This window comes from Monodelphis domestica, chromosome 1 (assembly GCF_027887165.1).
Source record: "Monodelphis domestica isolate mMonDom1 chromosome 1, mMonDom1.pri, whole genome shotgun sequence".
Taxonomy (NCBI): Eukaryota; Metazoa; Chordata; class Mammalia; order Didelphimorphia; family Didelphidae; genus Monodelphis; species Monodelphis domestica.
In genome coordinates, this window is record NC_077227.1 from 561,835,193 (window position 1) to 561,859,666 (window position 24,474).

At 32.9% G+C, this 24,474-nt stretch overlaps 1 protein-coding gene and 1 long non-coding RNA gene across 3 annotated transcripts in view; one reads left to right on the forward strand and one right to left on the reverse strand.

Moving 5' to 3' along the window:
• LOC103101691 (uncharacterized) overlaps nucleotides 1-19,116 on the forward strand; it is a 187,585-nt gene extending 168,469 nt beyond the window's left edge. The window contains exons 4-5 of the long non-coding RNA XR_008917587.1: nucleotides 6,832-6,976; nucleotides 7,085-19,116. This is a non-coding gene — a long non-coding RNA (uncharacterized LOC103101691). The remainder of the gene's footprint in view (nucleotides 1-6,831; nucleotides 6,977-7,084) is intronic.
• CSMD1 (CUB and Sushi multiple domains 1) overlaps nucleotides 1-24,474 on the reverse strand; it is a 2,624,761-nt gene that overhangs the window by 1,309,209 nt on the left and 1,291,078 nt on the right. The window lies entirely within an intron of this gene.

Below are 24,474 nucleotides of genomic sequence, written 5' to 3' on the forward strand. Positions count from 1 at the left end.
TTCTGTTTTTGTTTCAGTAGAGAATTATGTTCCCTTTTGAAAGTAGAGGTCACTTGCTAATAATGGTAGTAATTAGATATTTAAGATAGTTTACTGCCAGTACATACATCCCACCTCTAACTATTCTCATAAGGCTTGTTTCTACGAATCACTATGAGAAACTACTTGTACCCTACTAGGGAATTTTAAATTGATGGATAGACATGATGACCTAGAGATGAAAGGGACCATAAATGTCATTGAGACAAACAAGCATTTAGAGATGAAGAAACCGAGGTCCAGAGAAATTCAACATTTTTGTAAGGCCATAGGTAGTAAGTTGTAGATTCATGATTTGAATCTAGAAAGTCTGAATGCCAATACAATACTTTTACCAGTAATCCATGAAGTTCATATTTGTTAAAATTAAGTTCATCAAACATTTGGCATCTTTTAGGTTTTTAAATTAGTGAATCCATGGACTTTTAGAAAGATCATGTTAAATCTATATTTCAGTTATATTTAATGAACTATATCTGCTCTTCTATCTAGTCCTTTCCCTCATTATCAAGAAAAATTTTATTTAGCTAACAACTCTTAATAGAGAAGATGGAACAGAGATGCTCTCCTAAGGTATCATGGAACTTTAATGTAAAGTACAGTGTTTCATGAATAATGTATTTTGGATAAAAGCACAGTACATGTACATGGATTAATGGAGTCAGGATTTGGGTTCCCCTGGGTTTAAATGTTTCTGGGTACACTAAATAGTAATCTGAATTTGGACAAGTAGATTAATCTATCTGAGCATCAGTTTCCACATCTTTAAAATGAGGGTGCCATACCTGGTGATCTCTAAAGTCCCTTTAATCACTAAATCTATGATCCTATGGACTATGTCGTTAGAACAATAATATTCCACAAAGAGAAGAAATGGCACATGAAGTAAGCTCATTTGCTTTGCTGAGCATAGCATTCAAATATATCTTCATTGACCTAATGGGAAAAAACATCAAGAATAATCCAGTCAGTAGTAAAATTTGGCTTCTAACTGGCTTAAGTAAATCAATTGATAGTCTGTTCCATGGCATGTGTGCAAAATAATTTGTATTTTAAGGATTTAACAGATAATTTACATTATATTTCTCTACATAATACTTTGCACTCTTTTATATTGCCTCAAAATAAAGAAGTTAGAAGTGAGAAGGAAAAAAGCTATTTGTAACCAATATTGTAACAGTGATGCAAAGAACTCTGAATATAGTTTGAGTCTCAAAGATCAAATAAAGAGTAATGTAAATGCCATGATATCATGAAATTTTTTGCTGCTGTTGTCCCTAACATCTAATGTATTTATACTACTAATTTTTGAAGGTAGTTCCATGATCCCAGTAAAACTGCAAAAGAATTTACAATCAAAGTTTAAAATGTAACAGTAAATCTCTTAAAGTCTAAAACAAAGTTGAACAATCATCAAATTATTGCGAAGGATTTCATAAAATAATCTATTATGTTTAATAGTGTTCTAAATTATAAAATTTATAGTACTAGAAAAGTATTAATTAGTACCATACTTATTTCTTAGTAAATTATAAGATTAGTAGAATTCTAGCATCTCTGGTTATGTGCGTCTATTTGTATATGTATAGGTATACTGTTCACCTAAATCTAATTGTGTTTGGTACTGTCAGTAGCAGTTGCTCTAGAACTGAGTAGCTTTTTGGCCATAAGCAAGTTACTGCATTTGCTTCTCCATTGCTTAGTTTTTTTTTCTATAAAATATTTTTTATTGAATACATAAAAAGGAAGCTGAAGGGAAATACTAAATATGAAACAATCATTTACATATCTGCTTATCTCAATACATCTTTTCTAAAACAGGTATGGGTACAATGGATAGAGATCTGGAACTTGAGTAAAGAAGACACAAGTACAAATCTGCTCTCAGACATTACCTGGCTGTGTAAGCCTGGTCAAATAATCTAATTTCTGTCCGCCTCCATTTACTTATCTGTAAAATGGAGATAATTATAGCTTCTGCCTCTTAGGTTTTTCCTGAGAATTAAATGAGAACAATTTTACTTAGCCAATAGTAGTTGCTTTATAAATGCCTTTTAAAAAATACTATGCGTTCATCAATGATAAAATTATGATCTTCAGGGTGAGCAATTTTCCCACATTTGATGAGCTCAGCTATGCGTAGAGGGTGTTCTCTGGGAAAATGCAAGCATGTAAAAGTCACGATTTTCCTTCAAGCTGGGGAGACAATACTAACTCGCATGGCAAAGCTTAAAGAATTGTAATAAAATATATCCTTTTGAGCAAAATAACATTGTATAAACTGAACATTTAAGTGCTGAGGGGAGAAGGTTAGTTTTGATCTGGGCTTTGAAGGAACCAAAGGGCTTAAGTGGCTTGTACAGAGAGCAGAGGTGGGAATAAGCACATTATGTGCTGAGGAAGGCAAGCGGATTAGTTTGGCTAGCATGAAGGGGCCCTGATGGGGAATAATTAGAGATGATTGATGCTGCCAACAAATCTTAATTCTCAAGACTCTTAGTCATTACTTTAAATGTGTACTGTGAACTCTTAGGCAGCCTATATGGTTGTCAACAGATTTCCTTGTTCAGTACCCACTTTACTTATTTTAAAAGAAAGAACTTTGATTTTTCTCACTTTACAGTCAACATAGATGAAATAGCAGGATTGTAGATATTAATCTATGACAATTACAGGCCTGAAAACAAACTGTCTTACTCATCACAGCATTTTACATGGAACAGCGGGGACTAAATTGTAATGTGAGTTGGCTGCAGGTTTGCTATAATTAACATGCAGCTTCTGGTGAATTCAGACACTGTTGTTGGTCGTCAATATACCTAATATGGTTTATCTTCATTCAAGAAGGGTAACCATGATAATCATTTATGCAATTCTAAGTTTTACAAAGTGGTTTGCAGATGCACACACGCACACACGCACACACACACACACACACACGCACACAATAAACAAACAAAAAACCTGTGGGTAATTATTATCTGTATTTTACAGAGGAGGATACAGAAAGTTTAATGGCTTGTCCATCCTCACATGGCTAGTTTGTTGTGAAGTCAAACATCATCTCTTTTGTCTCCTGATAATATTCTCTCTATCAAGTGCCCTTCAATAAAAGCACTTGTTTGAGCAGGTAATCTAAATATCAAATTTACAAATTAGCATGCCTAATTTTTCAACATTCATCATTTTCTTCAATTAAATATTTTTCATGAACTAAATTACAGCTGACACAAAAGACAATCAAAATAGTTATAATTAGGCATTAACATGATGTCAAAGCTTACTTGCACCTAGAAGTAGCATTTAAGACACAATAAAAGGACATGTATAGTTCAATTTAACGAGCACCGCCTATGTGATCTTGGGTCAAATTATTTATCTCTTTTGTTTTCATTTGAGTTTGCTCATGTGGTAAAAGAGGAGATTCAAGTAGACAATCTCTCATTCTTCTTCTAACCCTTCATCTATGATTCTATCTTTGACCAGTAAAGAAAATAGACCAATTATGTAGTAAGAGCCTGAGAAAAAAGATGGATAAATTGATTGCAACACTGGTACTCCAAAGTATTAAAACATAAAGAGAACATATTCAAGGCATTAGATGAGTAAGTACTTCATAGTGAGTTTATTGAATATTATGAACAAGAATTACATAGGATGAAAGACAGGGAAGGGCTGTGATTTGTACAGGTATAAAAGAGTGATAAGGATAGTCAATGATCAATGTTAAGAATTTTCTAATCAACCTTATGAATTATAGAGCATGGCCATTATTTGGAGGCAACAGAAAGGCACCATCTCATGAAATTTTAATGTCCCTATTAATGTTGTACTGATTGGATTTCAGAGAGTCATGATCCAGCTCACATTTTATTTCCATGGCTCTGGATTGTTAATCTGGATCCCTCAACCTTTCAGTTGGAAGAAGTCAGAATTCTTTATTTTTTATTTGTTTTTTGTTTGATTTTTTTTGAGGTGAAATTTCAGAGTTTTTTAATTGCATTTGAACATTAACATATTGCTGTGAGTTTCACAAGTGTTTTATATGCCTCTCTCTCAGCTTTGACTATAGTTCATACAGTAGCCTTTTCCACATCTAAAAATACTGAGTTTATTCATCCTGAAGATTTACTATAAGTATAAATGTAGCCTAGCGTGAGATTTATACATTTTTTTCCTGTCGCTAAGTCCAAGCAAGAGTTCACAATCTCTTGATAAGCTATAATCAATGGCTTCCATGGCCTGGCCCCCTTAATTGGAAACAAGCCCAATCAGTATGAAATCAATAGACATGCTCCTATGTTGTTAGAAAAAGCCTTTCAGTTGGCTCTAAGCAATGATCCATACCATGTAATCTCATCAGGTAGACTGGGAATTTCCATAATTTGGTCAGTGACTACCTTAATAATTCCTTGGTGCCCCAGATACATGTGAATAAAGGGTGTATCCATACCAATTAGATCAGAAATTCATGAAAATATTGAAGATTTAGATAAGATGTATGCAAAAATTTGCTTAGGTGAGGAATTTCAATTCCTGGTCAATGTTTTGGCAATATTCAGGGGGTTTGGATCCACTAGGAAGCATGGGTAAAAGTATTTGTGATTTCACATCAGTAATCTCTTGGTAAAATCAGTTTTTAGGTTAGCTACCTGCACTAAAAACTGACAATGGAAAGTTTCTAAAGCAGCTTGTTGTTCAATCATTATTCAGTAGTGTCTGACTCTTTTGTGTCCCCATTTGGGGTTTTCTTGGCAAAGATACTTGTGTGGTTTGCCATTTCCTTATTCGACTCATATTACAGTTGAAGAAACTGAGGCAGATGGAGTAAAGTTACTTGCTCCAGTTCACATAAGTAAAAAGTGTCTGTGGATATATTTGACTCAGGAAGAATATTCCTGCCTCCAGACTTAGTTCTCTATATACACTTGGTCACCAAGCTGCCCTCCTTTCTGAAGCATAGTAAAATGAAAGGTACTATAAAAATGTATATGCTATTTATTCAGTAAGTCAAATATTTCATTTTGTCAAATATGGGGCAATATTATAAAGGCCATGTGTTATAATTAAAATAGTGAAGCCATAAACTGTAGTGATTAAAATAGTGGAAGACTTAAATTGTGATAGTTATTAAGAGTGGGTGAGTAAAATGTGACCGCAGGAAATATGTTTTCACCACAGTGTCTTTTTTTAAATCAAATATTTAAGGTGGTCACCAGGGAAATATTCCCAATTATGAGCATACCCAAGTCAACTGGGTTTTATAGAGATTTTTAATAAATAATACAATGAGGAATTAAAGAAAGAGAGAAAGAGTAAGAAAGGAATAAGTATGAAGGGCCTTAAGCCAACATGGCCTATACTTGAGTCTTAATAGATAGATCAGTCAGTCTTTAATCATTCACCACAAGATCTGTCCAAGAAAGGAATCTAGTGACACCAGGCCAGCATCATCTCAGCTGCCTCCATTAGCTCAATCTTCAATCTGAATTGTTCCTGAGAGAGTCTCCAGAGAGTCCCTTCAAGGCAGCCTTTCCCAGCTGACTCTTTAATTCAGCCTTTCCCAGCTGACTGTTTTCTACTCAGATTTCTCATCTCCTTATATAGGGCATTTTCTCCTTTGTCACCTCCCCTAAATTCTTACATCCACCATCACAGTAGATGTTTTCCAAAGGACAGACCATTCTTAATTCACATTTTGTTATCACCTTCTTAATTCACATCTTGCTCTCACCTTTTCTGGATAGACTAAAACTTCTGAGTAATTCACATCAGGAAAGCTCTGAGTAAGTTTTCACCTCTTTGCTCCTGGCAAGTTGCCTGACCTTTAATAGGTACTTAGCATCCCTTTGTATTTCTTCTAAAAATAGGCATGGCTTAAAGAACTTTTTGCCTCATTATAAGTATGGGTTTAAGTACTTTCATTGTTTAGCAAGGAGTTTTCTCCCCTAAAGCAGTCTTAAGTATGGGTGGAGTAGAGATCTTCCCATTTCTGATCCAAGTAGAGTTCTCACTGTCAAAATGGGGAATGTTCCCAGTAGGGAATTGTTCCAATGGAGAATTCCACAATGTGGAAATTTTTAACATTCACAAGTCTGAGAAATTTCAAGATTTACACGTTAGTGTGGATGTAATAGTTACTGAAAAATAATTTGAATGGAAGTCTTTATATAGACACATTTTCATCATTGAACTTGGAGTTATTTTGTGCTATTATTCAAGTAAAGATGCAGACTAAATATATTGCTTGGGTGAATTATAAATCATTTTAATGCTATAATAAGGATGTCTTCATGAATTGCTGGGACTAATTTGGTGATAAGCAACTCAAAATTTAGTTTAACTGAACCTTAAATAATTGACATATACTTGGTTTCCAGGCCTGAAAGGCAAAGAGAAAAAAATCATGTCTAATATGTAATATTAAGGTTGTGGAAAGGAAACTAGACTAACAGTTTGTGGGGGAAGGGTCAACTGGGAGTAGCAGCTATATACGCTCTCTACCTTCTCTCCTCCATACCCTGCTCCAAACCTCCCTATCATCCCTGTTTTCCAAACCTCCATTTCCTTTCTCAATAAATATAACAAGGAAAATATCAGAATATTGAAATTTTACTTTTATACCATGTTTTGCATGTGATTTAGTCACAGAAGATCTTGAAGAACTCTCATTTAGTCAGAGACGGTTAGCAATCCATGTTTGTGGAGGGAGTACTCATTCTAATGAAAGCATGGAACCACTAAAATGTCCATATATCAATTTTACTCACTTTTATCTTTTTTTTTTTGCAGGAAAAGATGCAACATTTCTGTTGTTTCAGCATGGTTCAAATACATAGAAAACAATGAAAAACATCCTTCAAAATTACATAATGAACTATTGAAAGCAGAACCCTAGTGAAAGAATCTTCCTTAATTCTATGATTTGAGAACAATGGTACTCTCCCTTTTGTTTTCGAGTGACTTCAAGTTTTCATAAAAAACACCAACCTCTTTGCCAAAATGCCAACACAAGTATTATTATATTGCTTCTTTCTCCTCACAGAACTACTTTGAGCTGAGGCCATACATAGACAGTAGTCCTCTCTCGGGCTCTCTAAGAACATACTATTCACTGTCTTCACTGAAATGATGAGTATTCACAGGTGAGAGATGTTTCCTATTGGGCTCAAGAGACTACAGTGGACTCTTACTGCTGAGCAACTCAAATTCCTATTTTTAGCAGTGTTTGATCTTGCTCCCTCACTGACCTGTTCTCATTTTGATTTGATGGCTCATGAATGATTGCTTGAGTTCCTAGTACACACCTCTGACTCCCCACTGTCGACCACATCTGACTTGATACTACATTCAACTGCCTTTCATCTAGCACTGTTGGTCAGGCTTTTCATCACTGGATTGTATGACTAGGAGGAAGTCACAGCTTTGGTGGGTCTCAGTTTTTCCATCTGAGAATGAGTAATTTGGACTAGATATCCCTGATGAGGCAATTCATAAAGAGAATTATAGACCCAAGTTATATATATAATTCTATGACAGAATTAAGACCACTTGCTTTCCATAATTGTGACTTATTAGTAACAGTCTACTTTGCACAATATGTCTCACCTCCAGGAAACAATTGAATCTCATGATAATTCTGAAAGACCCCTACCATTCTTTTCTGGTTTGGTCCCAGCTGACCCCTACATCTGTTTCCCATTCTTTAGAGAGAATTAAATGAGTTTTGAAATGAACAAAGTGCCCTATTTGTATTTGACATGCCAAGTTATCCTCCAAGCGTGCTACCAATGACAATACTAAAATATCAGTAGATAATGTTTAAATAACAACCAATGACGATTCTGTATTATTTAGATTCTTCCTCTCATAACTAAAGAGGAATTATTTATTCATTAAGGACTGATCAAATATCATGATTCCTCAAAGCCAGTGAACCTGGAGGTATGCATGTTTTTCCCTTCCATTGCTGAATTTCAACATGGCTGAACTAAACTTCCAGCAAATTCACATCTGAAATATCTGACTGAATGATATTTTGGTTTAAAACAGGTTATTTTCATGTGCCTTGTCCATAAGCAATGTGTTTCCATGGATATCTTGCTACCCACTCATTTCTAATAATAAGTGGTATATGATAATTCATGGAAACTTAATGAAAAAAAGCTAACCTCCCTCAGATGTGCACCTACACAGATATGTGCAAGATTGGATAACTGTAAGTAATCTTTGGGAAGGGCTTTGTAGAATTAGTCTCATTATTGGAGCATCATACATTTGTCAGATACAATGACTCCCCTTATTGCTAGCTGGGGTAAACAAGAAACAAATACAAATAAAAGAACCAAGTTAAAACTTCACAGTGACAATAATAGATAAACAGTAAAGTATTAAGGTTCTAACAAAGAGAGCACCAACGGAGGATAGCAATAGAAGGCTACAAAAAACACGGGGGAATTCTTAGTGTTTACCAAAAAAACCTGCCTGAGCAATATTTTTCTGTTATGTTAATGGTGCACATGGCATGCAAAATAAAACAACTCATCCTTTGTTGAATGAAAGCAAATTATATTTTCTCTTTGTGCAGAATACCAGAACTATGACTATACTTACACAAAATAAAACTGGATAATTAAAATATAGCCTTAGTAAAGCAGAAATATACAAGTAAAACTACCAGCAACACATTTGAATTAATTATGAAGGTGCTAGTGGTATTTCTAATTAAGCAATGAAGAATTTATCATAATGATGTCTTCATTTGGCTTTATTAGAGTATCAAATCAATTTGTGGGTAACTGCTATAGCTGAATCATCGCCACTTATTGTCAAGTACTGCCAAATTGATGTTCCCCACCTCCCACTTAGTTTCTTGTGATGAAAACATTTGTTCTTCTTGAAAAGTGGTGGAACACTGGTTTTTCAAGCATTCAGTTAAATAGCAAATACAGAACAAATAAATGCATTTGACATTTAGACCAGGAATATAAAGAATTCAAATGAGATTTTGAAAAGGAAATTGGAATGTTATACACAATGTGCAAAGTCCAAATTTCAGGTTGTTAAATGCAGAAATCTGGTGAATGTTAATTCTTAAAAGCTCTAAAACATGTAATAGTTTCAACTAAATTAATGCAAATATATAACACACATACAAAAACATTATTAATTGTTACCTAGTTACAAAGGACTACCTCCAAAAGTAATTGTTGAAGAAGTTTTTAACTTTTATCTGAGCTTAGCACAGTGTCCAGCACATTAAATGCTTATTGACTTATGTGAATAAACATACACATAAAAAAGTGGACACACAAAATTAATTAAAAATTTTAGATAAGTGAGTAGTCTGAATATGGGATGTAAGAGTGTTAGCCAGAAACTATTTTCTTTTTTCAAACTTTATTAAAATATTCCACACACAGTTTATTTTTTGATTATTATTTGAACACAATTTCACAGAATCATATAACTTTTAATTTCAAGGGTTCTCAAAAAATAACTAGTCCAACAAGATCTTAAAAAGAACCTTTCTATAACATGATTCACAAATTGTCATCCATCCTTAAAGACCTCAAGTAATGAAAAACAAGGTGACTCCTGAACGAGTCTATAATCTGTTTGTTTTTTAATTATTGAGGATCTTATATGATGATAGCCATCAAGCTTTCAGATAAAGATCCTATTGGAAGTGTGTTAAACATAGCTGACATAAGGAGATACCTTGAAAGTACCATTGTAAAAGAAAGGATATATGCCCTGATCCCTTTTTCTGTCCTTTTAATTGTTTAACACAAAAGTCAAAGAAAAGTAAGAAACAGTACAAATAGGAGAAATTTCTTTCAAAATAACTGAAAAGTGACTATTGGGATATTATTCTATCCCACATCCACACATATAATACAAGAATGTAACAATAAATCTCTTCATAAAAATAAAGTTAGACACATAATTGGATATATAATCAATCTCATGGATAGGCCATGTTATTATAACAAAATTAAAATAATATTTAATTAAATTTGAAGTATGCTAAGCAAATTTCCTAAAAGGATATATCCTTAAAAACTGAAGGAAGCTAGAACTAATTTGAAAGAATAAACATTATATAACCTGAAGGGAAATAAAGAAAAATACAATGAAAATGACATTATCTGGGCTTAGTATAAAAATATTCATTATAAAATTTTTATACTGGTTAAAATACAGTCATTAAAAGTTCATAATAATTGGCATTCACATAATGCTGTGACTTACAAAACCTTTACATGTTATTTCACTTGATCCTCCGAAGCATACAGTGAAAAAGCTACTATTATTATTCCCCATTTTACAAATTAGGAAACTAAGGTAATTGAAATTAACTATTTTTCTAGTGTCACACAGTCAACAAGCACTTGAAGTGGAATTTGAACACAGAACTATAAGAATTCAATTTAAGTTATATAGCCACTATTCCATCTAGCTTCCTAGAAAATAAATACAATTGATAATTCTGATATATATATATATATATATATATGCATATATATGTAATTAGAAAGCTTTTTCATCAATACAAGAGATGGAATTAGAAAAGAAATGGTAGATTGAGCAAATATTTCTATTAAATAGGGGATACAGCTGATCACTGGAGCTATTATTTTATTGGTATAGGAATTCCTAAGTGAGGAATTCTTTTCTACCAACATTGGGCCTAATATCACTTTTTTAGGTTTAAGGTGATAGAAAGTGTAGGGAGAATTAGTTGACACAAATGTATTTAACCAAGATCAATTCCCTATGAAGAGGGAAAATTTCAAATTCTAAATGGGTATTAAAATGTGCACTGACTGCCCTAGTTGAAGTTCTTTTTGGGTTTTGTTTTTTAAAAATTTTTCCTCCTTCCTCACAATGCCTGTAACATTTTTCCTGGACCACTCTTTTTTACTATCACATTCTCTCTTAAATTATAGGTATATAGATTTATGACTAATACTTTCTTAGAATGTAAACTTTTCGAGGACAATTTTACCTTTGACTCCACAATAACCAGCACAGATTCCTTCCTATAATCTCTTCTTAAATGTTTGTTGAATGAATCGATAATCACATACTTCCCTGAATGAATCGATAATCACATACTTCCCTAAGAAACACATATTTAACTACTTTGTCTTTATTTCTCTTCATTTTTTCATGTTTATTCTGTACATCCTTGCACTTCTACTCTATGCAAATGAAAGTACTTATATTTATTCTGTACATTTCTTTACTTTTGCCATTAGAATAAAAGTTCCCAGCAAAGAAGACTTACTTAAATCATTGTATCATACCTAAAAATGTGCCTAGCTCATAATTGGTACTTAATACAAGCTTTAAAAAGTTATCATATTCCTGATTTGGAAATAGGTAATTGGCTGGGAACCTGAACACAAGCCTTCTGACTGCAAACTGAGCTTTACTTTCTATATAAAAATTGTAAAAAAATGTATATAAAAATATAAAAAATTGTAAAATTTTCATCTAAGGGATCATCTAGTCCTTTCCCTTCATCTTAGAGATGAGAAATTGAAATACTATAGAAGTGAAGTAATTTGTGTTATATAAAAGAAAGTTTAATGAAAGTAAAATAACAACTAGCATATCTTTCAAAATCTGAATGTGATAGAGGGGCTAACTGCTAAAAGCTTATTTAAGAAAATGAATTTCATTTATAAATAAATGAATTTAATAGGAAATATATATTACATAAGTAAAAGGTTCACAAATTTAATTAGAAATTAAATTAACTGCTTCACCTTATATGAGTATAGCTATGTTCACAAAACTGGTATAATAGTTCCTAACTTAAAAGATGAAAATAAGACAGGAACTTATTTGCTTAAACTATAGAACTAACTTCTAAATCTAAGCAGGTAATTTCAGGTCTAAATTATTTCCTTTATATATTATAGATATATGGATTTTTTTTTGCTATTAATGAAACTCTTTGCTTGATAAACTGAGTTTGACATGTAAACAATGATACTCCCAGGGTGGCTAATGAATAAGGTTATATTTTGGATTGATAAAGGCAGTGTATATTTTCATTAAGGTTGCCTTGAATCACCTCTCCTTGTCAATAAGTATAAATGCCATATGGCTGAGGGTTTGGAGAAAGGGAGAATGAGGAAAGGGATGGAATTGGGTATAGTAAGGGGCAGGAGAAAAGAAATAATTTACAAGAGTTCTAAATATGTTGTTCATAAAATAAATTATAATATTAATATGAAACAAGTAGCCTGCCTTGGAGTTAAATTAAACCTAAAAGAAGAATGTGATGATTGTTCAGTAATGAAGAATAGATGGTTCATCAGCATAATCCCTTGTCAACTTTGGGCTTCAGTAATTCAACAGGTTATTATTTAGTCTCCATGAGATATATGGCATGTTGTGATTTTTTTGAAATTTAATTGTTCTCACTGACTCACTTTTGTCAAAATTGGTTTCTATTTTCCTTATCCAACACTGATTCTAATTCAATTATCTGGTATAACTTTATTTGCTTGAGCAAAAATTAATAAAAATATCCATGTTAGAAACAATGAGCTTAAGGTTATTTATTCTGCTTACTAGTTGACATTATACTTAGAGGTATAGATTAAAGCATCAATTAGAAATGGGCCATTTTTCAGAACCAGTTCTTGAAAGCAAAACTTTTTTGATGTATATTGGTATGATTAGAATCTCTATCCTTCATATTGTAACAGTATGTTTTTAGGAAAGAAAAAAGAATGAGATTGAGAGAAAGATGGAGTATAGATAGGTAAGGATCATAACTATTTGTTTAATGAAATTTCTTTCACAATTCATAGGTTATTCAATTTTCTTTTAGCAAAATTGATAATATATTAGTCTTCTGTAAGAATAGAGTGGTATCTTGGAGAAGTTCCTGCATCTTTTTGATTTTCAGTTTCCTTATATTTAAAATGAGGAAGCCAGAGGGCATGATCCCCTTCTACCTCTGAACCATAGTAGTTGTGTGGCCATGGTCAAGTTATAAAACATGGCAGTGATGGAGACAACTCTTTAAGTCTGAAAGTTATAGGATAATATACTTTGGTGGAGAGTGGTTTCAATGCTGAGAATTGTCAATCTTAAAATTTCTTAGACTCTACTTCAGAAGATTTGATTAAGCTATTCCCCATTTTAAACAATGCAGGTACTTGGTCAGGAATGTATTGAGAACTTAACCTTACTCCACCCATACTTAGGCATACTTTAGGGGAAGATAAAGTTGTAAACTCCTTACTGAACAATGAAAAAAGTACTTAACTCATACTTATAGTGAAGCAAAAGCCCTTAAATTAGGTCTATTTTTAGATCTAATACAAAAGGGTGCTAAGTACCTATGAAGGTTAAATTAATCACTAAAAGGTCAGGCAACTTGCAAGGGACAACTTTAGCAAAGAGGTATGAAATACTCAGAAGTTTTAGTCTACCCAGAGAAGGTGTGAATTAAGAATGGTCAGTCCATTGGAAAATGTCTACTGTGATTGGTAGATGTGAAAATTTAGGGGAGGTGACATAGGAGAAAATTCTCTTTAAAAGGAGCTGTCTGAACCAGTTCAAGGGAGTTCAATTTAGTTCAGCTTTGGAAGCTGAATAGGAGCTGGTCTCTCTGAACACTAGAGTTTTGCTTGAAAGGATCTTGTGGTGAGTGATTAAAGACTGACTTAGTTTTCTCTCTTATGGCCTAGGCACTAGCCTTCCTATTATTTCCTCTTACTCTGTCTCTTTCCCTTTCCGTAATTCCTTCATTTGTATTAATTAAATCTCCATAAAACCCAGCTGACTTGGGTATTTCATATTTGGGAATTTTTCCCATGGTGACCACTTATTTTTGATTTAAATCAAGACACTAAAAATTATCTTTACAGTTTGGCAATTCACAGTCTTGTACCCACATTTTCGTGGTCACAGAATTCCCTACACTGAGGAAGTTGCATGCCTCCTCTAACAAAAAAATATGTGCCTGAATATTATTTTACAAATGTAACTAGGTAGTTTAATGGATAGAACACTGGACAAGGAGGCAGAAAGTCCTGGTTATAATTCCTTACCCAGATTCATGCTAGTTCTGTTTTCCTAGACCAGCCACTGAACCTTACTTAGCTTCCATTTCTTTAGCTGTAAAAATTCAGCTCATAATAGCATCTACTTCACAGGGGTGTTGTGAAGATCAAATGGTATAACATGTGTAAAGTGCTTTGCAAATAATGCTCTACATAAATGTGAGTATTAATAAATGATGTTGGAAACACTTTTTTTTCCAAGAAAGATATCAATCTTCTTCTAGATGACTAATTCTGATACTAATTCAACCACCGAACACTTTGGTGTTTAATGGAACTCCTAAATGCTGTTTGAGTATCAAGACATTGACTCTCTAGGGGAAAAAGGAATGGGATGGGATAAGTATGGGGGAAATGGTAATTTAGACTATTTTCATGAAGACAGATTTTTTTACTTAAGGAGTATTTCTATGCAATCAATTTTGTACTTTATATTGAAAAGGAAACTAACACTTGTTAAGAAATCCTCCAGATGATAAGCATCAGTGAAACAGTCTGGAAAACACTGGACTACATAAGGTGGGAGAGTTTCTTAAAGATGATGATAAATATGATTGGTAAATGTTGATTCAGAATGCAGTATGCATAGATATGTAGGTGGAGAAGTTAGCATGATGAATTCTAAATGAAAATACAACGTGAGAGAAATTTGAAAAAAAACTCTGGTTCTGGTTTCCTTTTAGCAAAGGGAACAGACTCTATGTAAAAAATAATCACTTCAGTAAAGAAAACTGAACTCACTGGTCGAATTTTAAGCACGCCTAAGGGTCACTGTAAGTAACGAGAAGTTCAGTTCCCCGGTAACTCTAATGTACAAGTGATTTGGCTGCTAATGTGGAAATTTAATGTATGCTTCTTTAGTTCTGTAGTCTTCATCCACTTAGTGTCAGTCTTCTCAGCATGATAGAGTCTCAGCACAAGTATTACACTTGCCTATGGCAATACTGCATGAAATATTGAGTCACTAATAAGTTGTAGCTCAGCAGGAAAAAAAAAAGTTTTTTCGCCCTCCTTAATGGTTAAAGAGTTAATGATTCTTTTGCATCTTTGATAGTGTTTTATTTGAGTACTTATATTCACCTGCTTCTATTCAAGATTTGGCATGAAAAACTATTTTCCTCTTATACTAACAAATAGTAGACCTGATGAAAACCCTTTAATGACATCCTTTCTAATAGACTACACACACACACACACACACACACACACACACACACACACACACACACACACACAAATACTGTATTGCTAAAAAAAAATTCCAGCAAATAATTTTTTTAGTTATTTGCCCAAAAATGTAAGCAAATGTGTTCAAACTTAACACTAATGAATGTAATGAATTCATAATAACATGTTATACCATTGAGCCAAAGGACAAGTGTTTTTCATTCTCCAAAAACAATTAGAAAAAAAAGGCACTTTTGGCCCAATTTGAACTCTAGGAATTTATTTGGCAAGGCAGAGGGTAATTCTTTTCATTTGTCTTTAAGTTATTCCATTTGATTTTCATTTAAAAAAGTGTTTTCATATACCTGTTAAAGAATACATGTGCTAAACTTGCTTAAAGTTAAAAGAAGTGATGGCTCTATAATCTAGAAATCTCAGAGTAGCAGAGTTTAGTTGACTCAAAATTCATACTTTATATAATGAATTTGAATAAAGTTTCCTAATTTCATTACAATCAAACTTTTTCAATCTCCCCAGGTACCAGCATGGATTTTGCAACAAAACCCTCCAAAAACCTTTAATCTAAACTTCATTGAAGATATATTATGCAAAAATATTAAAGATAGTAATCACTTTTGGCCAACTCTTAGTATGACTGAAAGATTCCTTTCCCTGGGAAATATATGAGATTGGAATATCCAGTGTCTAGCATAAAGCTTGCTACATAAGTATTTTAAAACATTTATTGATTTTAGGTTGATTCATTTTGATAATTATGAATATAATCGAGGTGTTGCTTCTAGTTAACAATGTTCTCCTATCTAATGTCTACAAACATTTTATTTTTGGAATTGACCCTCATTGTATCCTTGACTAAAGATGGGTTGGATTGCATTTCACTTCAGCCAATTGGTGCACAGTCTCAGACAATTAAGTTTTCTAAAAATAATATGTTATTTCATCTACAAATAAAAAGCATGGATTATGGAAATTGATTGAACTTTTATTTATATTAATAGTTGAAATTCAAATTCACTGTTTCTTAAAACTATGCATGACATGATTAATTAGTCAATATAAAAGTCATTCAGTTCTCAGACCAAAATAGTAAGTAAGAATCATAGAACATTTAAGATGGAAAGAACCTTAGAGATCACAGAGGATAAATTAAGCCTTAGCAATAGTTAAATAGAATATGAAGGTAAAGATAGGGATAGGATTTATCCCAAATCATATAGTCTGATTTTAAGATAGAAAAGGAATTTCAACTCAGGTGTCCTGACTACCAGTTAGTTCAATACTTTTCATACTATCCCTCATTCTTGGTTTTAGTTCTTTATTAGACAAATAAATTTTCATTTCTAATAGCTCTTTAATCATTTTCATTATTGATCAAAAGAAAATTCTTACATATTTTTTCTATAATACACTCTTCTCTATTTTTTTTATCACAAACACCCTAAATTAGAGAGTTTTATTGGAATGTACCTCTACTTTCATGGGGAAATTATGGATCTTCAAAATGATGACCCTGTGATAAGAAAGGTCCTAAATGAATACATTATCTTGACAGAATGGAAGCTTCTCAGTGATAGGTAGTCTCTTGATTTTGTCTTTGCATTATCAAAGTTAAGTTCAGTGCCATTCATCTAGCAGACACTAAATAAATGTGTGTTGAATTGACTTATGAACCATATAATTTATTAAGTTATATTTAACGTAATTTAATGGTAAAATTAACTTTATTTCAGCTATATCAGAAATTCTTATATGTTATATATGATAACTTATCACCCAGACTACTGGATTAGTAAGAAAAATTTACAAGAAAAATTTTATAACATGAACCATGTTAAACGTTTAAATATTTAAGTAGTAGGAAATAGATGCACAAAGATTCAGTATCATTCTTAGTTACAACCCCTCATTTTTACATTTTTTTTGTCACCACAAAGAGCTTGGCTATAAATATTTTTGTACAAGTATTTATTATCTCTTTGGGTTAAAAACCCAGCAGTGGTATGGCTGGATCAAAGGGCATGCATTCTTTTAAAGCTCTTTGTTCATATTTACAAATTGCCCTCCAGAATGGTTGGCCCATTTCACAATTCCACCAGTAGTGTATTTGTGTCCCAATTTTGCCCCAATCCCAATAAATCCCACATAATTAAATTTCTGATTCACATTTCTTCTGGTATGTTATCAGGAATACTTAGTAAAATTTAAAAAAAAACTACATTCCATCATCAGAATTGTTTTATAAAAATCATTTGGAAATTGCAATACTAATTACTTTTTTCTGTAGTCTAAAAAGTCCCCCAATTTTTTCAAAGATAAAAAGTAAATTATAAAAACAAGATCACTGCTGTGCAGAAATCAGTTTATTATTCTCTTATTGACTCCCTATCTCACTCCCCACAGTGACTGTTAAAAGCTTTCTCCTCTATTCTCTAATGACCTATTCTACTCTGAGGATGTACTTTGAATCTAGAGCCTTATTTTACTTTACTGAAACTGAGAACATTTATTATAATCTACCTCATTTTCCTTCCTTTATTTATCAGAGCCTGTACCTGTTTTTACCCAAGTTCCTTTTTTCCCCTCCTTTTCGCTGATTTCAGATAAAGAAACAAGCTCAGATAATTTAAGAGAATTTTCCAAAATTATGTAGTTTGTGTCACAGGTAGAATCAAAATCATTCCTTTCCTGTCTCTAAGTTCAAATCTCTTTCACTTATATCAGACCTCCTTAATGGTAGTCTTTTATACTAAGGCAAACCCTACTACATGCACTCATGAATACATTTTCTTCTTGTCTCTGGAATCCTCTTTCATCACTAGCCTTTAATCTTAAACCCCTTTCTCTCTCTACTTTCCTTTTCCCTATAAATCTCAGATTTTCACTACCTTAGAAAAATCTTTTTTTTATCTTGTTTTATTTTCTCTCTCTTCTATTTCACTGTCAAACCTACAAAAATAGTCTATACTCACTTTTCCCATTTCTTCACTACTCTGCAACTCCTCAAATTACTTACAAGCAGATTCTATCCCAATCACTTAACTGAACTTGCAACATAATACAGTATAAAGAACACTGATTTTGTAGTCAGAGGTCCTAGATTGAGTAAGTATAATTTTGTCCAAGTTATGTAATCATCCTGGATCATAGTTTCCATATTGGTATAGTCAGGAAGTTGGATTAGATGACCTTTGATTTATTGCCCAGCTCTACATATAAGACTCTAAGGTATAATCTTATGAAAGTTACTCTATCATAACACCTCAGATTGGGAATGAATGATAGAGGGCAACTAATTCAGAGGTGGTAACCTCATATAAAAATAGATGCCAATAAATAGTATCTCTACAGGATGCAATTGACTTAGAAAAACCAAGTATTATACATGAGAGGATCATAGAATACTTTACCAGTCAGATTTAGGTTTTAGGGAAGAATTGGTTTTAATGTCTCCTGCTAAATATATGTGTATTTATAATATACATCTCATTGTCAGTTATATGGAGTGATACCTCACTTGTGTAGAAACAGCTTTTATTGAGAGACAGAAGGTTTATCTATTAAAAACTAGAAAAAAGTGAACATTAAGAACTATAGTTTCAAAAAACAGAAGAGTGATTTGGGGCCTTCATGAGGGATATAAAGATTATGGTACCACAGCTAATTTGTATATGCATATATATTACAAATAAAGCTGATAAAATGGAGAAGATATAAACATTTTGGGGGTTGGCAATATGATTTAAACAGTGTCAATTTTATAGGGAAAATTTAGGGAGTTTGGGCTTGTTCCATAAAAGTTAAGCCATTTAATTTGATAAATTTGCAATCAAGAAAAGAGATGGAAATTGCATAGGAAAAAGAAGAATGAAAGACACAGAAACGAGTCTGGAATGATTCTACATCTGAACTACGGAAATTAGTAGTAGTCAGCTAATGGGATTCTTCTGAGTGATTCTCTATTAATGAGAGGGAATTGACATCACTGCCAAGATCTCCAGCAACAGCTATTGCCTTTCAGGAGGACCTAGAAGTGGAGGTTTAGGGCTGTCTGTTCTCTGCTGCCACCCCTGACCTAAGAAGAAAAAAGGAGAGGAGATTTTGAAGCTGGGGAAGGAACTTTGTGGCTATAAAATTGGGAGAATAATATCCCTCCCTCAATAGGTTGTCATAAAGATCAAATGAGATAATATTTGTACAAAGCACTTGGTACAGTGCCTGGCACCTAGTAGGCCCAATGTCAGTGCTTACTCCTATCCTTTCCCATAAATGTGAGTGCAATCTTCATAGCTATTGAGTACATTGGTAAGAGAATGTGATTAGGTTCAATATGGCGTTTGTAATATATTTTACCTTTTATGTATTTGATTTAATATGCCATTGTCTGTAATATATTTTTAATATTAAACAAATGGTTTTCTTGAGTGTAAAAGTATCAGATATTTTGAAATTCCTGTTATAACTGGCATAGATATTATCACATTATGATACATATATAGATAGGCACAAATGCATATGCACAGAAAAACGCATTTGTAAGTGTATGTGTTTATGTTCATGAGTTTTTATATATACATATATAGCTATAGATATACATATTTGTGTGTGAGTACAGTATATATGTAAATATAAATATATATGAATATATAAAATGTATAAATGCCTATAAATATAAATATATAATATATAATATAAATATTAAATATTTATATATAAAATGTATATAATTTTTACTATATTTGTAGATAGCTAATGTATGTGTGCTACATAAATCTCATCCTCTTCCAGGGGGCTAGTAGGACCTCAGTCAGCTGGGGTTCCAGCTTAGGCTACCTGCCCAATTGGCAGTAGGGGCAGCTGCATTAGAAGTCCTCAGCTTGAAGCACTGAGCCATTAAGAGCTGAGAAGGGATCCAGGCCATAGGGAGCCCAAAAGGGGTGTTGGAGGCTTGCAATATGGTCCACTTATGTTAAATGAGAATTGGAGTATGTCTATTAACTATATACCTATACACACATATGTATATATAAAAGTAAAGCATGTGTATGGACACACACACATATATGACTATATATGTGGGTATATAAACATATTCAAGTGAAGTATACATGTATTATATATGAACGTTCAATATGAAATAGAAAATATGAAATAATTTTAAATTAAAAACAGTAAATAAATTAGATTATAGCATGTTTAATCTATAATAATTCAACATTCTTGCATTATATGAATCAAACGACAATTCCACTACATCCCCTGAAAAACTCTTAAAGGAATGATTCATATATTACAAAGAGTGCATAAGAGTCTGCTATTTTAAATTTTCTCTACATAAATGGATGGTTAACATAGTTTAGATTTTACTAATGAAATCTCATAGAAACATAATTAAACACATTCAAACTGTTTCTGCAATAGCATGAAATCAGGTACAGTGATATCACATGTGACAGTTACATAGCAAAAACATTCTTATATATTACTTCCATGTAGCTCTGTCCTTAGGCAAAGAATACAATGAATTCTACCTAGTGATATGGAAGCATGTCATATATTCCATTTAGTGCTCAACTCTTGTGACTTTGTGGATGCCCATAGTGTTGACAGAGTTTTCTTGGCAAGAAAATTGGAATGGTTCATTATTTCCTTCTCCAGTATATTAAGGTAAATAATTAAGTGACTTTCCTAGGATTATATATTAGTAGTAAATATAGGAGGCCATCTTTGAACTCATGTTTTCCTGACTCCAAGGTGCGAAGATTAAAATGAACTCTCCCCTGATTATGAAGATTAAAATTGTAACCCCTGCCTGTTTTTAGATTTAATCACCAAAAGTGTAAACACTCTACTTAAAAGTTGAGTATGGAGATCTGACCATTTTAAGATCTAATCACCAAAAGTGTAAACATCCTACTTAATCATTAAGTGGGATATCTGTTACCCATGTGTGCAATAGTGGGTGACAAATCAGAATTAAACTAACTGCCCCTGGGCAGTCCAAAAGCAAAGTTTCACCTGTGATTGGTAGATGTAAAATTAGGGGAAGTCACAGAAAGTAATCCAAAAGAAGTGTCTTTAAAAGGAGCTGTCACTTCCTGTGAGAGAGAGAGAGTTCTTCATTCTCTGGAGTAGAGAATGGAGACAATTCTTCATTTTTTGGAGTGGAGGCTGGACCTGAGACCCTGTTTCCTGGTGAGGCTGTTCTAAAATCTCTTCCTTTGAACAGACACATGGTGAGTGAAAAATGGACTCTTAACTGATGGATTTTTCTGAAGAGATTTCCCCAGGTCCTTGGCTTTGCCAAGGCCTAAGGACTAACTCTCCCTGCCCGGGGTTGAACCAGGGGCTGGGAGTAAATTACTTAATGCTTAGGCAAGATACCTTATCCTATCCTCTCTCTGATTTTCTTACTTCACTCTTTATACATTTTGTAAATAAATCTCTTTGGAATAAATTAAATTCCTGATGACCACACTCTTAAATAATCCAGTCCAACCTTTTTTTTTTATAATTAACTCATTTTTCTCCCCTTACAAAGGTTAGTTCTCTATCCACTGAGCCACTTAGCTGCCTTCTATATTCTACTTGGGTCACTAAAAGAGACACTTTACTGAATGGGATCAATGGCTTTGAAAGCAATCTCATCATCAATGTTTTGGGTTTATCAAAGTGCCTTCTCTTGAATTTCACCAAAATGAAAACAAAAAAGTTCACATCCGACTCATTCAAAGCTGTTTCAAAGGTAAGCCTCCTGGTGCCATTTTAGACACATGTCAAAAATACCTACATAGAAATAAAGCTCTGTCTTGTCTTGGGGTGTCATTCTTTTGACTTGTCTTAAGAACCTGCCATCTAAAAACATCTACTAAATCAATAACTGATTTTGAGCCCAAGAAAGGTATTACGTGACATTGAACATGACAATACCATTCTCAAAATCAGGATTTCTCTCAGTGTCATCTAAGTAAGCTATCAGTTTATATTTCTTAAATGTCTCTTTTTGTGTGGATGCCAAAATGGCTCAGACAGAGATATAGCCAGCAATTTTGGCACTCAGGATTAAGGGTAAAGATTTTGTTTGAGGCAGATGGCAGGAAGCGTGCCCTTAAATCTGCTTTATAATTCATCTTGTGAAATTACTACAAGTAATTAAATAAAATATAATTTTGTAGGATTGGAAGTTGGGATGGTATTTATACTACTAGAGGAGTGGATTTGCTAAATTTTTGCAATCTTTTAATTTTGATGCAATTGGTCAAATTATAACTGCATCAAGCATTCAAGGTGACTGGAAGTATACTCTTTAATGACTTCTAGAATTTAAAGGGAAATGCTTAATTTCATACTCACTCCCACAACTATCATGTATTTTCTTTGTGTATAGCCTGTGTATAATTATATGTGTGTTCCTTGTTAGAATGTTAGCTTTTTGATGGCATAGGCCATTTAACTTTTGTCCTTGTCTCTCCAGGGCTTATAATATAACTAAGGCTGGCATAAAATAGTTATTTTTATTATAATAATTTTCCAGGTCATATGTCAACATATTTAAAAAATATTCATTTCCTGATATTTTTCAATGCATGTTTTTTCTCCCTCTCTCCCATGAGGACAAGGAAATGCATTTCATCATTTGCTCTTTGAAATCATGTTGGGCCAATACATTTCAACTACATTCAACTAATATTATGGATGTTTTCATTATATTATTGTGGTCTTTTGGATAGCCATCTGAGGTATTCTTTCTCTTCCAGAATCAGTTCATACAAATTTTTTATGTACATCTGATTTTCTTATATTCATTTTTTTATAGTTCTACATTCTTCCTTCTTTCCCAAGAAGGCAGGAAATATGGTCTAGGTTATATACATATTATTATATAATACATATTTCAATGTTTATCATGGTTTGTAAAGAAGACACATATTGCTTACACTAGAAGAAATTCATGGAGAAAATAAAGAATGGTATGTTTTAATATGAATTCTGTTGTTATGGTTATTCTTTTTTGTCATGAGTCTCTTAGAGTTGTACTGGATCCTTCATATGTTTCACAGCTGATCATAATGAATTGTTTCTGTGTACAAGATTCTACATATAGTAGATATTTAATAAGTTTTTTTAATCAATTGATTGATTGTCTATGATATGAATTATTTATGATTTTTTCTCCAGATAATTGTAATTTCTTATATTTCTTAACTGCTTAACTTAAGATTTTATATTAAAGAAGTTACATTCTTTTAAGTTTATAGAATCATGGGATTTAAGAGCTAGATAGAAATTTCAAAGCATTTAATACATCTCTATTCATTTTATTTTACTTCTAGGAAGGTTTCAGGTTAGCCTCTATTTCCTGTAAAGATTAAAATTTAGGAATATGTGGGGAGACTGAGGCATCTGAGGCAGGTAGAAATTAGTTTCTCTCTGCAAGGAATATTATATTTTTAGAGGTTTATTGAAGATTAAGGATTAAAGAAAATACAGGATAAGAGACACGTGTCCAGGCCATAGAGTGGCCTAGACACAACCTCACCTACATTATGAAAAAAACCAGGCCTGCCCCAAAACGGAAGTCCAAGAGTCCGAGAGAGAGCCTTTGAATCAGCTTAAATACCTTCTCGATCTCAGCCCAGGTGAGATTACAAGGCATTTTGGGGAAGTGGAGCAAAGGCTCATGGGTATTGTAGTCCTGTATTCGAGTCTATTTTTTACATTCCAGAGAGCCAAGCATATACTAAGAGGTGAAATTAAACCTTAGAAACCACACAATCCAACCCAGACATTTTAGAGATAAGGAAAAAGAGATTTAGATTAAGTGAGGTTGCCTAAGGTTGTCTTACAATTTTTTCCCCCCTACAATTACATAGTTAGTAAGAGAGAATAAAGTCAATACTGGAACTTAAGTCCTCTCCTCTAGGTCCATTGTTTTGTTTGTTTGTTTGTTTTTGTTTTTACAAACATTGTGAAAAGTTTCACTGAAGTATAAAGACAGAAGCACATAATCAAATAGTTTATCTGCAACTGCTGAAAGGGAGCTCCACTTGTGGTTACAAGTGGGGCATAATTCTGATGTTCTAGTAAAACCATTCTCTCCTACAGATTGATACACAGTCTTTCTTATGCTCACATACTGCTTTGATTCAGACTTTCA